Here is a 13,866-nt window from a genome sequence, read left to right as displayed (position 1 = left end):
TGGTACAAATATAGCATTAGGCGATGGATTGCGCCGATTGCAGGTTTATTTTGACCCCCTGCATTCATTGTCACTATTTTTGCTTTGAAAATAATTGGTTATTTTTTTAGCAGTCATAATGTTTTAGCCTCTCAAGTGCTTAACACAGAAAACCCGCCCCTTCAACTCTCTGATTGGTTACATGTTGTGTCGAGACGTAACACAGCTGTCATGTGGTTCCAAGATTTTTTTTCGCCCAGCAACGCGCAACTGATCTAGTCGGCTAGAAGCGCAATCAATCCATTTTGTTAAAAGGCACATTAGCATCTGCAAGACGGGCGGATTGTTTTTTTGCAGCCGGTCGGGGACAGCTGAAAAGGCCTGGGGAGAAGCCTAAAATGGAAAAATAACACAGGCTTTTTGAAATCATGATGATAGACAGTTAGATAAAACTAAATAACAAATCGCAATCTTTGAGCAACATAATTTGGGGCAGTTCATATTGGGAACATGTATGTATGTATCTATCTATGTATGTCTATCTAAATTTAGTATAGGAAATAAAGTTAAAGAATAAGTGTTTGCTGTCGGTGGCAATATGTAAGGTTCTGTATAGTATCCCGATGTGTGAATGCGGCACCAAGATCTATTTGTGTTAATGATGTACTAAGTAGGCTGCGGTAAAAATAAATAAAAAAGAACATATGCAGAAATCATTTAGTTTCAATTTAATATCGTATTTTATTATTTCCACATTGTACTGTAATGTGTCGAATTTAGCAGCATTATTTTTGTGTTGGTAGCCTTAGGCTAAAAAAGGTGTGCTTGGTATTTGATTTTACTACTGTACTGTATATGCCTTGTGTACAGAAAATACATTGTTATGATTGAACAACAGGCTTTATATTTTAAAATAAACAGCACTATACGAAATGTGTCTGTTATTTATTTAAATTTTTGTTTTTAAACCTGACATCTCAATATTTGGGACCACCTGTCTGTCTTCCGGCATGTCTGGTTTAGAGAGGCACTACTGTAGCCATGTCATGACTGTGTAGACATGCGTGTATGTTGTCGACATCTTAAATAGGTGATAGGCCCACATGCATAAAAGATGGCGGCAATATTCGGCCATTAAAAAACAATTACTGGGCTGTGTTTAATACGTGATTTATAAAGCTACTCCCTGTTATTTTACTGGCCAGCGATGGGTTTAAATGTGGTTTAGCGTCACAGATTGTCAAGATTGTATCTAACCCATTGTCAGATGTCTGTTTATGCTGTCACGCTATGGTTACGGGGCATGTCTGGAGACAAATTGGTTGTCTGAAATAGAGATGCCAGGTTTTCAAAAAATAATTGCACTCGCAGGTGCTGGACGTGAGTGAGAGGTTAGGGACAGTGTACCCTTTGTGATGAAAAAAAAAAAAAGACAAATTATGACTTTTTTTTTATATAGCTTACATGCACACATTGGCGCTCGCAGCTGTACACACGTTATGCACTTTGTGCATAGGCAGTGAGTTATATCGGCCCGTGCTCCACCAATATTTCTGGAACGTGGGCCCTGCTCCACCAATGTTTGAGCTTAATTTTACATACATTTTCATGTGAACAATATTTCTGATTTACAGATGTCTACCAAGTGTCATCCCGTTTAGCTTTTGAGAGTTGTTGCTTGTGACTGAGGGCCTCATTTTTAAAGCGGACGATACCAGTGAAAAAAAGCCTGAAGAATCACTCTGCGCCGTTGCATCTCTTAAATTGGGTCCTGATCTGGCTTCATTTGAAAGGCATCCAAAAATTTGAAAAATCACGCAACCTCAATTTGCCAGGTAGTTTGAGGTGTGATTATGTGTAACACATCAGACTACACTTGATTATTTTCTAGTCTTTAACCCTTTTGAGTAGTACGAACGTACCGGTACGTTCTGCAACTTTTAAACTTGAATTACAAAACCCCTGATCACAATATTGTAACACTAGGTTTGTAACACCTTTTATTGGTCTTTTGCGCCCTCTGTCAGATAGTGATTGAATTACATTTAATAAATCTGGTCACAAATGTCAATAGTGTTTGTAAACCGGTCAAAATCACTCTGTGAGATAATAAAACAATTCAGATTCTGATTTAAAATCGAATACATACAATTCTTCCACTGAATCGGATGTTAGTGAGTGTGTCAGTGATGACATAAGCAAAGAATATTTACCATCAACAGCAAGTGACAGCAAAGAGGCGGCACCAAGCTCTGTGCATTGCTCCATGCTTCAAGGGGTATAATATGCTGAAACATTAGACACTCTTGCTCCCTCTGCCCCCACAACCTGTTTACCTGGATATGATTTATTCATGTCTCTCTCATTTATTTATTTATTTATTTTTTTTGGACTTGTGGTTGTTCCACCCCATTGTTTATTGCCTACATGTTTTTTAGTCAAAATCTTTCCCTATGACTATTCCTCCTCCAATTTCTGTATAATATTTATATATATATATATCATTTTATATATATATATATATATAATATATATATATATATATATATATATAGGACCTAATACTATCCCTGTAGTTATGGTTCATTAATCAGTATTTACATACAAATGTATAGCTTTCAGCTTGTTTGTACACTGTATTTGTAATAATCAAGCTCATGCAGAATTTTAAAATTATTTATTATATTTTATTATAAAATATGTTCAAGAATACAACTAAATATGATGTACTAAAACAGGCAAGCGGTGCTTTTCACTCACTCCCCCCCCCCCCCCCCCCCCCCCTGTTCAGTTTTTGTTTTTTTTAACTGGCCCTGTAATGCTGTAATGCGCTCTAGCTACTAAAACTGGATAGGAACAAGTTATTGAACAAAAACTCATGAAAAGTAATCATTTAAACGAAACATGTAAAGTGTTGGTCCCATGTTTCATGAGCTGAAATAAAAGATCCCAGAAATTTTCCATATTGCACTAAAAAAGCTTATTTTTCTCAAATTTTGTGCAGAAGATTTGTTTACATCCCTGTTAGTGAGCATTTCTCCTTTGCTAAGATAATGTGACATGCCTCATTCATCTTTACTCCAATCTTTCTTTAGAAGCAGTTTCATTTTTCATAGTTTGCTTTTCTGCACAATTATTAAACCTTAGCTTTACTCTTACTTTTACAGATTTTAAAAAACACTTCAAATGAGACCATGTTGTGGTCTGAGTTTGCCAGTGGTTCTCTGACCTCTGTTTTGGTTATTCTATCTTTTATTTGAGCTGAAATCAAAGCATGCCTCCCCCTAGTGGGTGCCTTCACAAATTGCCATAAGCACAAAAAGCTTATTTCCTTGTGCCCAGAATTTGTTTACATCCCTGTTAGTGAGTATTTCTCCTTTGCTAAGATAATCCATTCACCGTATCAAGAAGCTGATTAAACAGCATGATTACACAGGTGCACCTTGTGCTGAGGATAATTAAAGGCCACTCTAAAATGTGCAGTTTTGTCACACAACACAATGCCACAGATGTCTCAAGTTTTGAGGGAGCATGCAATTGGCATGCTGACTGCAGGAATGTCCACCAGAGCTGTTGCCAAAGAATTGAATGTTCATTTCTCTACCATAAGCCGACTCCAATGTCATTTTAGAGAATTTGGCAGTACGTCCAACCGGCCTCACAACCCCAGACCACGTGTAACCAAGCCAGCCCAGGACCTCCACATCTGGCTTCTTCACCTGCGGGATCATCTGAAACCAGCCACTCGGACAGCTGATGAAACTGTGGGTTTGCACAACCGAAGAATTTCTGAACAAACTGTCAAAAACCGTCTCGGGGAAGCTCATCTGTGTACTCGTCGTCCTCACCAGGGTCTTGACCTGACTGCAGTTCGGCGTCGTAAGACTTCCATGGGCAAATGCCCAGCTATGATGGCCAATGGCATGCTGGAGATAGTAACTGGTTTTCTGAATCCCGGTTTCAACTGTACTGGGCAGATTGCAGACATTGTGTGGGCGAGTGGTTTGCTGATGTCAACTTTGTGAACAGAGTGCCCCATGGTGGCGGTGGGGTTATGGTAGGGCAAGCATAAGCTATGGACGACGAACACAATTACATGTTATTGATGGCAATTTGAATTTCATACCGTGACGAGATCCTGAGGCCCATTGTTGTGCCATTCATCCGCCACCATCACCTCATGTTTCAGCATAATGCACGGCCCCATTTCACAAGGATCTGTACACAATTACTGGAAGCTGAAAATGTCCCAGTTCTTCGCCAGACTTGTCACCAATTGGGCTTGTTTGGGATGCTCTGGATTGACGTGTACGACAGCGTGTTCATTCCCTCCAATATCCACCAACTTCGCAAAGCCACTGAAGAGGAGTGGGACAACATTCCACAGGCCACAATCCACAGCCTGATCAACTCTATGTGAAGGAGATGTGTTGCGCTGCAGGAGGGAAATGGTGGTCGCACCAGATACTGTCTGGTTTTCTGATCCACGCCCCAACCTTTTTTTTTTTTTTTTAAGGTATCTGTGACCAACAGATGCATCTCTGTATTCCCAGTCATGTGAAATCCATAGATTAGGGCCTAATGAATTTATTTCAATTGACTGATTTCCTTATATGAACTGTAACTCAGTAAAATCTTTGAAATTGTTGCATGTTGCGTTTATATTTTTGTTCAGTGTACATTGTTTTATCCGTGTTAATACTCGATTCATGACAGTCAGAGTTCGACACCTGCCTTGCAAACTGAAGTAATGCAAAAGAAAGATGAACGTACAAGATAAGAAAAGGAGTTTTCAACAGTCGTGGTTATCAAAATATACGCGGTTGGATATAACGAATCGGACAAAGCTTTTTGTTCAGTGTGCAAAAACTGTTCAGAAAAGAAGCTCTGAACATTTTCTACAAAGGCTGAGCCAACTTTTATTTCGTCCACAGGGCTCTACGTTTAGATTTTTAACTACTTAAAACTAGTGTTTTTACTGGCTTTGATTTTATCTGGCCCAATATATTTATATATTTTTTCATGATGGCTTTTATTTTCAGTATGTTTCTAACTGTATGGTAACCAAAGAGATCCCCCATCTCAAAAGAAAGTGGCTAAATGAAGCCTTTCAATATGTTACTTCAGCCATTAAACATGTATATAGAAAGTGCTAAAAAGTATGGTTATCTAAATTTGTGTAACATTGAAATTAGAAAGGTAATTTAACGTTATGATAAATATAAAAACATACTAAATGTCAAGCACAACAACGCAGTAACTAAGAAAATGCAAGATACTTGGAAAGGAATTATTTTTTTAACTCTGGACTGTACATCAATGTGAAACATCTACTGTTGACTTTCTGTGAATGGATGGAGTAACGGCAACATTTGCACTGACCATTAAAAGTACAACCAGGTATCCTTGTTTTGAATTATTTACAGGTTATTGAATAAAAGTAACTTGAGTTCAATTCATCTGATGTCAGTACTTGATGGCTGATTAGTAATGTTAAACTATTGTAATGTATTCTATTTTGGCCAGATTACAATATTTACATGAAGATTGTTATATATATTATTTGTTAGACCTAACCAGATGTGGAATGTTTAGGTTGCTATATGATAGGTGGTGTTTTATTCTGAATACACTACAGCAAAAATTATTTGGTGGTTTGTGCAATATTATGCTATTGTTGCTTTAATTGGAAGAGATGTTCCGCTCATTGAGTTCTGTGTATTTTAATTCAGTAAACAAAAGAAAACCTTGTGCCTAAGGAAATCTCCTCTTGGACGTTGTTTGAACACTTTGTGAACCCAGCTAAACTTTACCAGCTTACTGTTATAAGAACATAGTTTACAAATGAGAGGAGGCCATTCGGCCCATCTTGCTCGTTTGGTTGTTAGTAGCTTATTGATCCCAGAATCTCATCAAGCAGCTTCTTGAAGGATCCCAGGGTGTCAGCTTCAACATTACTGGGGAGTTGATTCCAGACCCTCACAATTCTCTGTGTAAAAAAGTGCCTCCTATTTTCTGTTCTGAATGCCCCTTTGTCTAATCTCCATTTGTGACCCCTGGTCCTTGTTTCTTTTTTCAGGCTGAAAAAGTCCCTTGGGTCAACACTGTCAATACCTTTTAGAATTTTGAATGCTTGAATTAGGTCGCCACGTAGTCTTTGTTCAGGACTGAACAGATTCAATTATTTTAGCCTGTCTGCATATGACATGCCTTTTAAGCCTGGAATAATTCTGGTCGCTCTTCTTTGCACTCTTTCTAGAGTATCAATATCTTTTTTTATAGCGAGGTGACCAGAACTGCACACAATATTCAAGATGAGGTCTTACAAGTGCATTGTACAGTTTTAACATTACTTCCCTTGATTTAAATTCAACACTTTTCATAATGTCTCCGAGCATCTTGTTAGCCTTTTTTATAGCTTCCCCACATTGTCTAGATGAAGACATTTCTGAGTCAACAAAAACTCGTAGGTTTTTCATAGATTCCTTCTCCAATTTCAGTATCTCCCAAGCTGTCTGCTTGTGCACACGCATTTGCCTTTTACTCTTAGTAGCGTAATTGACCAGAGTTCGGGTAATCTAATACATAAAAATGTCGCACCATGTGTATTCAATTAGGAAACTATTCGAAATTCCCATTCCTAATCCTAATTAACACACACTATTAAAACAATATTCATAATACAAAATAACAATCCTACTTAGTTTTGTCACTTGTGTAGCCTCTCCCAAGTCAGCGCCAATCTTGCTGAGTGATACCAACAAGTCCTGGAAAGATTGTGAATGGCATTTTTGACCTGAACACATCAGATTGCAAATTAAAAAGTTAGACAATTCAATTGCGTATCTGGGTATCCGTTGGGACATTTTACTGTGAGACTGGATATGACGTAAACGAAATGTTTAATTCACAACAATAAAGCTGCTGTTTTTTACAAGTCTGAGAAACTGACGCCAAGCAAGGCAAAACTACTTTTTTTTTCTCTCTGTCCTAATGAAGCCTCCACTCAATGTTTGTCTTTTTTTTTTAATAATTACATTCTTTGATTTATTGATTTCAGTGCTTTACTTTTGGCTTATTTGTTGCTTAGTTGTAGAAAACCAGATTTGTAAAAGATTGCCGCGGGAATGAGTACCACCAACACAGCACTTTGTATGCAGTCTCAGATTCTGACTGTACAACGAATATGACGTGCGGCGGGAAAGTTTTACGGTTAGTTCTTAGTTAAGTTTTTTAAAAAAATGGTTTGTAAATTAATTTTCAGCTTTTTGACATACTGGCCCGTTTTCCTGGATTCATGAAACTGAAGCCATGTGCACTAATATATATATATATATATATATATATATATATATATATATATATATATCTATATATATATATATATATATTATACTAGTTAAATATAACCGGCCCATTCGGGCCTGTGGTGCTTCATAGCTACCGGCCAAACTGCGCTGTCTACCGGCCCCAGGCCACTGGGTCATGGTTAATGTCGAACCCTGGTCCAGATTTCAAGACTGGAAACATGCATTACACTGTTTTAAAAACTGCTGAAATAAATAATCATAGACCTCTATTTTTAGTAAATTCTTTTTGTCACCCACAAAAGCAAAACTTTTGCTACAAAAGATTTTTTCTATAACTCTGTTTTCTAGAAATTATAGATTTCCATTGGGGTATGTAAACTGAGTACAAGTGTGTGTGTGTATTTTATATATATAAAGCTGTTAGAAATATATAGCTGTTGACTCTCAAACTTGTCTTCTGATCTGTTGTGGCTTTGGGTCTGCCAGACCTCTTCCTATCAGAGTTTCCTCCAGTTTCCAAGTGGCTTTTGATGGTGTAGGAACCTGTACTCACCGACACCTTGGCTTTCTTTGCAGTTTCTCTAAAGGAAAGACCTACACTTTTAAGGGTTATAATGGTCTGTCAGTCTTCATTTGTTAATTGCCTTTTTCTCGCCATTATGAGAGCAATATACTACTTCCTGCAGTACAATAATGCTTAAGAGGGTGTAAGAATATAAGAACATAAAGTTTACAAACGAGAGGAGGCCATTCGGCCCATCTTGCTCGTTTGGTTGTTAGTAGCTTATTGATCCCAAAATCTCATCAAGCAGCTTCTTGAAGGATCCCAGGGTGTCAGCTTCAACAACATTACTGGGGAGTTGATTCCAGACCCTCACAATTCTCTGTGTAAAAAAGTGTCTCCTATTTTCTGTTCTGAATGCCCCTTTTTCTAAACTCCATTTGTGACCCCTGGTCCTTGTTTCTTTTTTCAGGCTGAAAAAGTCCCTTGGGTCGACACTGTCAATACCTTTTAGAATTTTGAATGCTTGAATTAGGTCGCCACGTAGTCTTCTTTGTTCAAGACTGAACAGATTCAATTCTTTTAGCCTGTCTGCATATGACATGCCTTTTAAGCCCGGAATAATTCTGGTCGCTCTTCTTTGCACTCTTTCTAGAGCAGCAATATCTTTTTTATAGCGAGGTGACCAGAACTGCACACAATATTCAAGATGAGGTCTTACAAGTGCATTGTACAGTTTTAACATTACTTCCCTTGATTTAAATTCAACACTTTTCACAATGTATCCGAGCATCTTGTTAGCCTTTTTTATAGCTTCCCCACATTGCCTAGATGAAGACATTTCTGAGTCAACAAAAACTCCTAGGTCTTTTTCATAGATTCCTTCTCCAATTTCAATATCTCCCATATGATATTTATAATGTACATTTTTATTTCCTGCGTGCAGTACCTTACACTTTTCTCTATTAAATGTCATTTGCCATGTATCTGCCCAGTTCTGAATCTTGTCTAGATCATTTTGAATGACCTTTGCTGCTGCAACAGTGTTTGCCACTCCTCCTACTTTTGTGTCGTCTGCAAATTTAACAAGTTTGCTTACTATACCAGAATCTAAATCATTAATGTAGATTAGGAATAGCAGAGGACCTAATACTGATCCCTGTGGTACACCGCTGGTTACCACACTCCATTCTGAGGTTTTTCCTCTAATCAGTACTTTCTGTTTTCTACATGTTAACCACTCCCTAATCCATGTACATGTGTTTCCTTGAATCCCAACTGCGTTCAGTTTGAGAATTAATCTTTTGTGCGGGACTTTGTCAAAAGCTTTCTGGAAATCTAAATAAACCATGTCATATGCTTTGCAATTATCCATTATCGATGTTGCATCCTCAAAAAAATCAAGCAAGTTAGTTAGGCACGACACAGTCTGTTCCAACACTGCTTTTGTACAAATAGAGGGTTTGTAAGTAATCAACAAAAGTTGGGACACCTGTAGGAATTGTTAGCATCAACCTTCAAGGCTCTATTTACTTCCATTGCTGCAGAACAGCTGTAAGTTGTTAACCCGTTTCTCGTTCCCTGAAAAAGGCCTTTTTGTATAACTCTGAAATGTACATGATTTTTCAGTTTTTGGTAACCTAAATTTATTTTTTAACCTCTGGCAGTTTGCCGCTTACCTTTGTACCATTTCGGGTTATTCACTGGACTTGAACTGCTTAAATTTCAATAAAAACTGGAAAAATGGGGGTGTTCTAAAACTTTTGACCGGTAGTGTATATATGTGTGTGTGAACTATTTGTTCTAAATAAGATTGTGGTAGCCAACTAATGGGCGGAGAGAGCATTCAGGACAACAGAAGGTCAAGTAAACATACAGTACTGTGCAAAAGTTTTAGGCAGGTGTGAAAAAATGCTGTAAAGCAAGAACGCTTTCAAAAATAGACATGTTAATAGTTTATATTTATCAATTAACAAAATGCAAAGGGAGTGAACAGAAGAAAAATCTACATCAAATCAATATTTGGTGTGACCACCCTTTGCCTTCAAAACAGCATCAATTCTTCTAGGTACACTTGCACACAGTTTTTGAAGGAACTTGGCAGGTAGGTTGGCCCAAACATCTTGGAGAACTAACCACAGTTCTTCTGTGGATTTAGGCAGCCTCAGTTGCTTCTCTCTCCATGTAATCCCAGACAGACTCGATGATGTTGAGATCAGGGCTCTGTGGGGGCCATACCATCAATTCCAGGACTCCTTGTTCTTCTTTACGCTGAAAATAGTTCTTAATGACTTTCGCTGTATGTTTGGGGTCGTTGTCATGCTGCAGAATAAATTTGGGGCCAATCAGATGCCTCCCTGATGGTATTGCATGATGGATAAGTATCTGCCTGTACTTCTCAGCAGTGAGGAGACCATTAATTCTGACCAAATCCCCAACTCCATTTGCATAAATGCAGCCCCAAACTTGCAAGGAACCTCCACCATGCTTCACTGTTGCCTGCAGACACTCATTCGTGTACTGCTCTCCAGCCCTTCAGCGAACAAACTGCCTTCTGCTACAGCCAAATATTTCAAATTTTGACTCATCAGTCCAGAGCACCTGCTGCCATTTTTCTGCACCCCAGTTCCTGTGTTTTCGTGCATAGTTGAGTCGCTTGGCCTTGTTTCCATGTCAGGGGTATGGCTTTTTGGCAGCAAGTCTTCCATGAAGGCCATTTCTGACCAGACTTCTCTGGACAGTAGATGGGTGTACCAGGGTCCCACTGTTTTCTGCCAATTCTGAGTTGATGGCACTGCCGGACATCTTCAGATTGCGAAGGGAAGTAAGCATGATGTGTCTTTCATCTGCTGCAGTAAGTTTCCTTGGCCGACCACTGCGTCTATGGTCCTTAACGTTGCTCGTTTCTTTGTGCTTCTTCAAAAGAGCTTGGACAGCACATCTGGAAATCCCTGTCTGCCTTAATTTCTGCCTGGGAGAGACCTTGCTGATGCAGTATAACTAACTTGTGTCTTGTTGCTGTGCTCAGTCTTGCCATGGTGTATGACTTTTGACAGTAAACTGTCTTCAGCAACCTCACCTTGTTAGCTGTTTGGCTGTTCCTCACCCAGTTTTATTCCTTCTACACAGCTGTTTCTGTTTCAGTTAATGATTGTGTTTCAACCTACTTATTGATGATCATTAGCACCTGTTTGGTGTAATTGTTTAATCATACACCAGACTATATGCCTATAAAATCCCTGACTGTGCAAGTGTACCTAGAAGAATTGATGCTGTTTTGAAGGCAAACGGTGGTCACACCAAATATGGATTTGATTTAGATTTTTCTTCTGTTCACTCACTCTGCATTTAGTTAATTGATAAATATAATCTATTAACATGTCTATTTTTGAAAGCATTCTTGCTTTACAGCATTTTTTCACACCTGCCTAAAACTTTTGCACAGTACTGTATGGTTTCATTTAAATCAATAACTCCAACGGAGTGGTTGTTGAAAAACAAACCAAAACGAAAACCTGCCACTCTGGGCGCTAACTTTCACTTCTTCAGTTACCCTGACTGAGCCTTACCTGAGCTAAACTCCAAGTAAAAAAAAAAAAAAGTCCAAGCAGTATTATTGACCGCAGTAATCATGGTAATTTTACCACACCTGTGTGGTCTTTGAAACTCTGTTCCAGGTTTCTAGTTTGCAGACGTCCGGCGTTTCTCCCTCTACGCTGCCCCTTTTATCTTGTATGGTAGGTTTCCAGGTAAGTACTGCCAGTTGCGTGTTCTTTTGTACTCCACCAGGTTCTCTGTGGCAGTTGTAATCCCAGAGTCCAGGGGTAAAACACCACAGGAAGTTACCAGAGTCTTGTACTTCCTTTTGGAACCCCAGTTAATGTCCTCCATGGAAACACTCCAACACAAGAAAGGGCCTGTGCAGTTATTACAGGCTGACTGCAGTTTGGCTTCCAATAGACCTGCACAGCGTATTTTCTACTGGCTGTGCATTCATGTTCAGTCTGGGTCGTTTTTAGACCGTCCCTAATCACAGGTAAGATCTAGCGTTTTCATCCAAGCTCTGCATTGTATACAGTCCCTTGTCTGGCAGCCTGCCAGTTCAATCAGTGCTTAAACCACTCAGCCCTGTGCCCTTTAAAAACAGTCTTTCACACATGCTGCAGTTTATTACACACGGTCCCGTCTGTTTCGTGCAGATCTTTCTTAATTACGTCACTAGGATCGTATTATTTTTGTGGTTTGTGATGCACTGGTAACAGTCTTGCTAAGACTTCTTGCCGTTCTGGCTTGGCATTCAAGGCTGTACTACTCCATGGTCACAACACCAGAGTTTACGTGCTCTGCACAATCTTTTAACAGGTGAGTGTAAACATAGTGAGTATTATTCAGTACTTTAACGGTTACAGGTGACTACATCACACAATAATAAAAGTATTCCAGATGCGTCTGGCTGAACAACAATAAAACCCAGTGTTTGGTGCTCACAATTCCAAGGGTATTCTTTTTGTGCGGTGTTTAGATGTCCCATTCCCCTTTTTGACCCAACAGGTTTTCCCCCAGCACGACAATGACTGTAAAACCTTTACCTGCACAAGGTCCACCCCTCCAGTGTTGCCTTGGAAATTAAAATGGTAGTAATCCTTCCAAACAATCACCAAATGCTCCTTCTTGGTCTCAAGTTTTTGCAATACTCCAACACACGAATGTTTTACACCAGTCTCCTCTCTCCCTATTAGGACTGTCCCACTTCCTTATATACCCCAGGTCCCTGTGTAATCGATCACCTGACTAAACCCCCGCGAATCCTGGGAAATTAAGTTCCGACACAACGCAGCCCTAATATGGATAACGACTGACTAGGTTTTGGTTTCAAGGAGAGGGCATCAGGTTCCCCACGTTTCTGATATCCTTTCCTTGCACCAAAGCTTGACCATTCATCACAATATATACAGTATATAGTGTGTGTGTGTGTATATATATATATATATATATATATATATATATATATATATATATATATATAAAATTACTGTATGTGACAGGCACCCCCACCCGTAGGTGTATTTTGGTTTATTATAATGTGGGTTATGTAGCACGGGTGAAGTAAAATGTATTTTGGTATGTGGGCACGGGGATTTCACAATTAGTTCACATGCAGACTGTACTGGGGCCAGACTGAATGATTAGCAATTGAGTCCTGTCACAGCTGTATTTAGTTTCTCACTCGGGTTGGGTGTTCAGAGGAGAGAACGTGAGAGAGAGTCGGGAAAAGCTTTATAAATAACAATTGCTATTTAATGCCGGATTTGCTCCAGCATGTTTTATTTAGGGTTTATCCAGTGTTTGTTTTGTCTGCTTGTCCGGTCTTCTTCCTTGTCTCAGGGCTCTACATTTAGATTTTTTACTACTGGCCCCTTGGGCCACTGAGGTAGTGTTTTTACTGGCCCAGATACAATTTTAACTGGCTCAATAATAAGTACAAAACTGGGCGCATTGTTTTATTCACGGCTGCAAATGTATTGGGGAGCTGGAAGTACATCCACCGGTGACTGGATTAAAAAACAGTTTGGTGACATTAAATATGGCAGCTAGTACTAGAATTGTTCAAACGTTATCCGAGCCAGGGTGTCCTTGGCTCACCATGCACCGCTGTAGTCTGGCCGGGCGCCTGCGGGCTTCCCTGTAAGCTGCCCAGAGCTGCGTTGTCCTCTGACACTGTAGCTCTGAGGTGGCTGCATGGTGGTCCTACAGTGTGAACAGAAGCTGACGACACACGCTTCGTTGGACAGCGCAGGGGTGGTATCGGTGAGCTAAGCCTAAAAATAATTGGCTATTCCAAATTGGGAGAAAAAAATGATGAAAACAATTGACGCACACAAAAAAAGAAAATCGCATCAACTTAAAATTTTTGCTATATTATTTGAATACTTAATTTTAAAGGTTGAAAAGTTCCTAAATTAATGGGATTTGGTAGGACTTTTTACGGCATTACTTTTTCCAAATTTACAGTATTCTTGTCCACTATACATTTAATTTAGTCTGCCCACAGTCCACATTGACAGATTCCATGGG

This window comes from Polyodon spathula, chromosome 38, assembly GCF_017654505.1.
Source record: "Polyodon spathula isolate WHYD16114869_AA chromosome 38, ASM1765450v1, whole genome shotgun sequence".
NCBI lineage: Eukaryota > Metazoa > Chordata > Actinopteri > Acipenseriformes > Polyodontidae > Polyodon > Polyodon spathula.
This window is presented reverse-complemented; position numbering follows the sequence as displayed.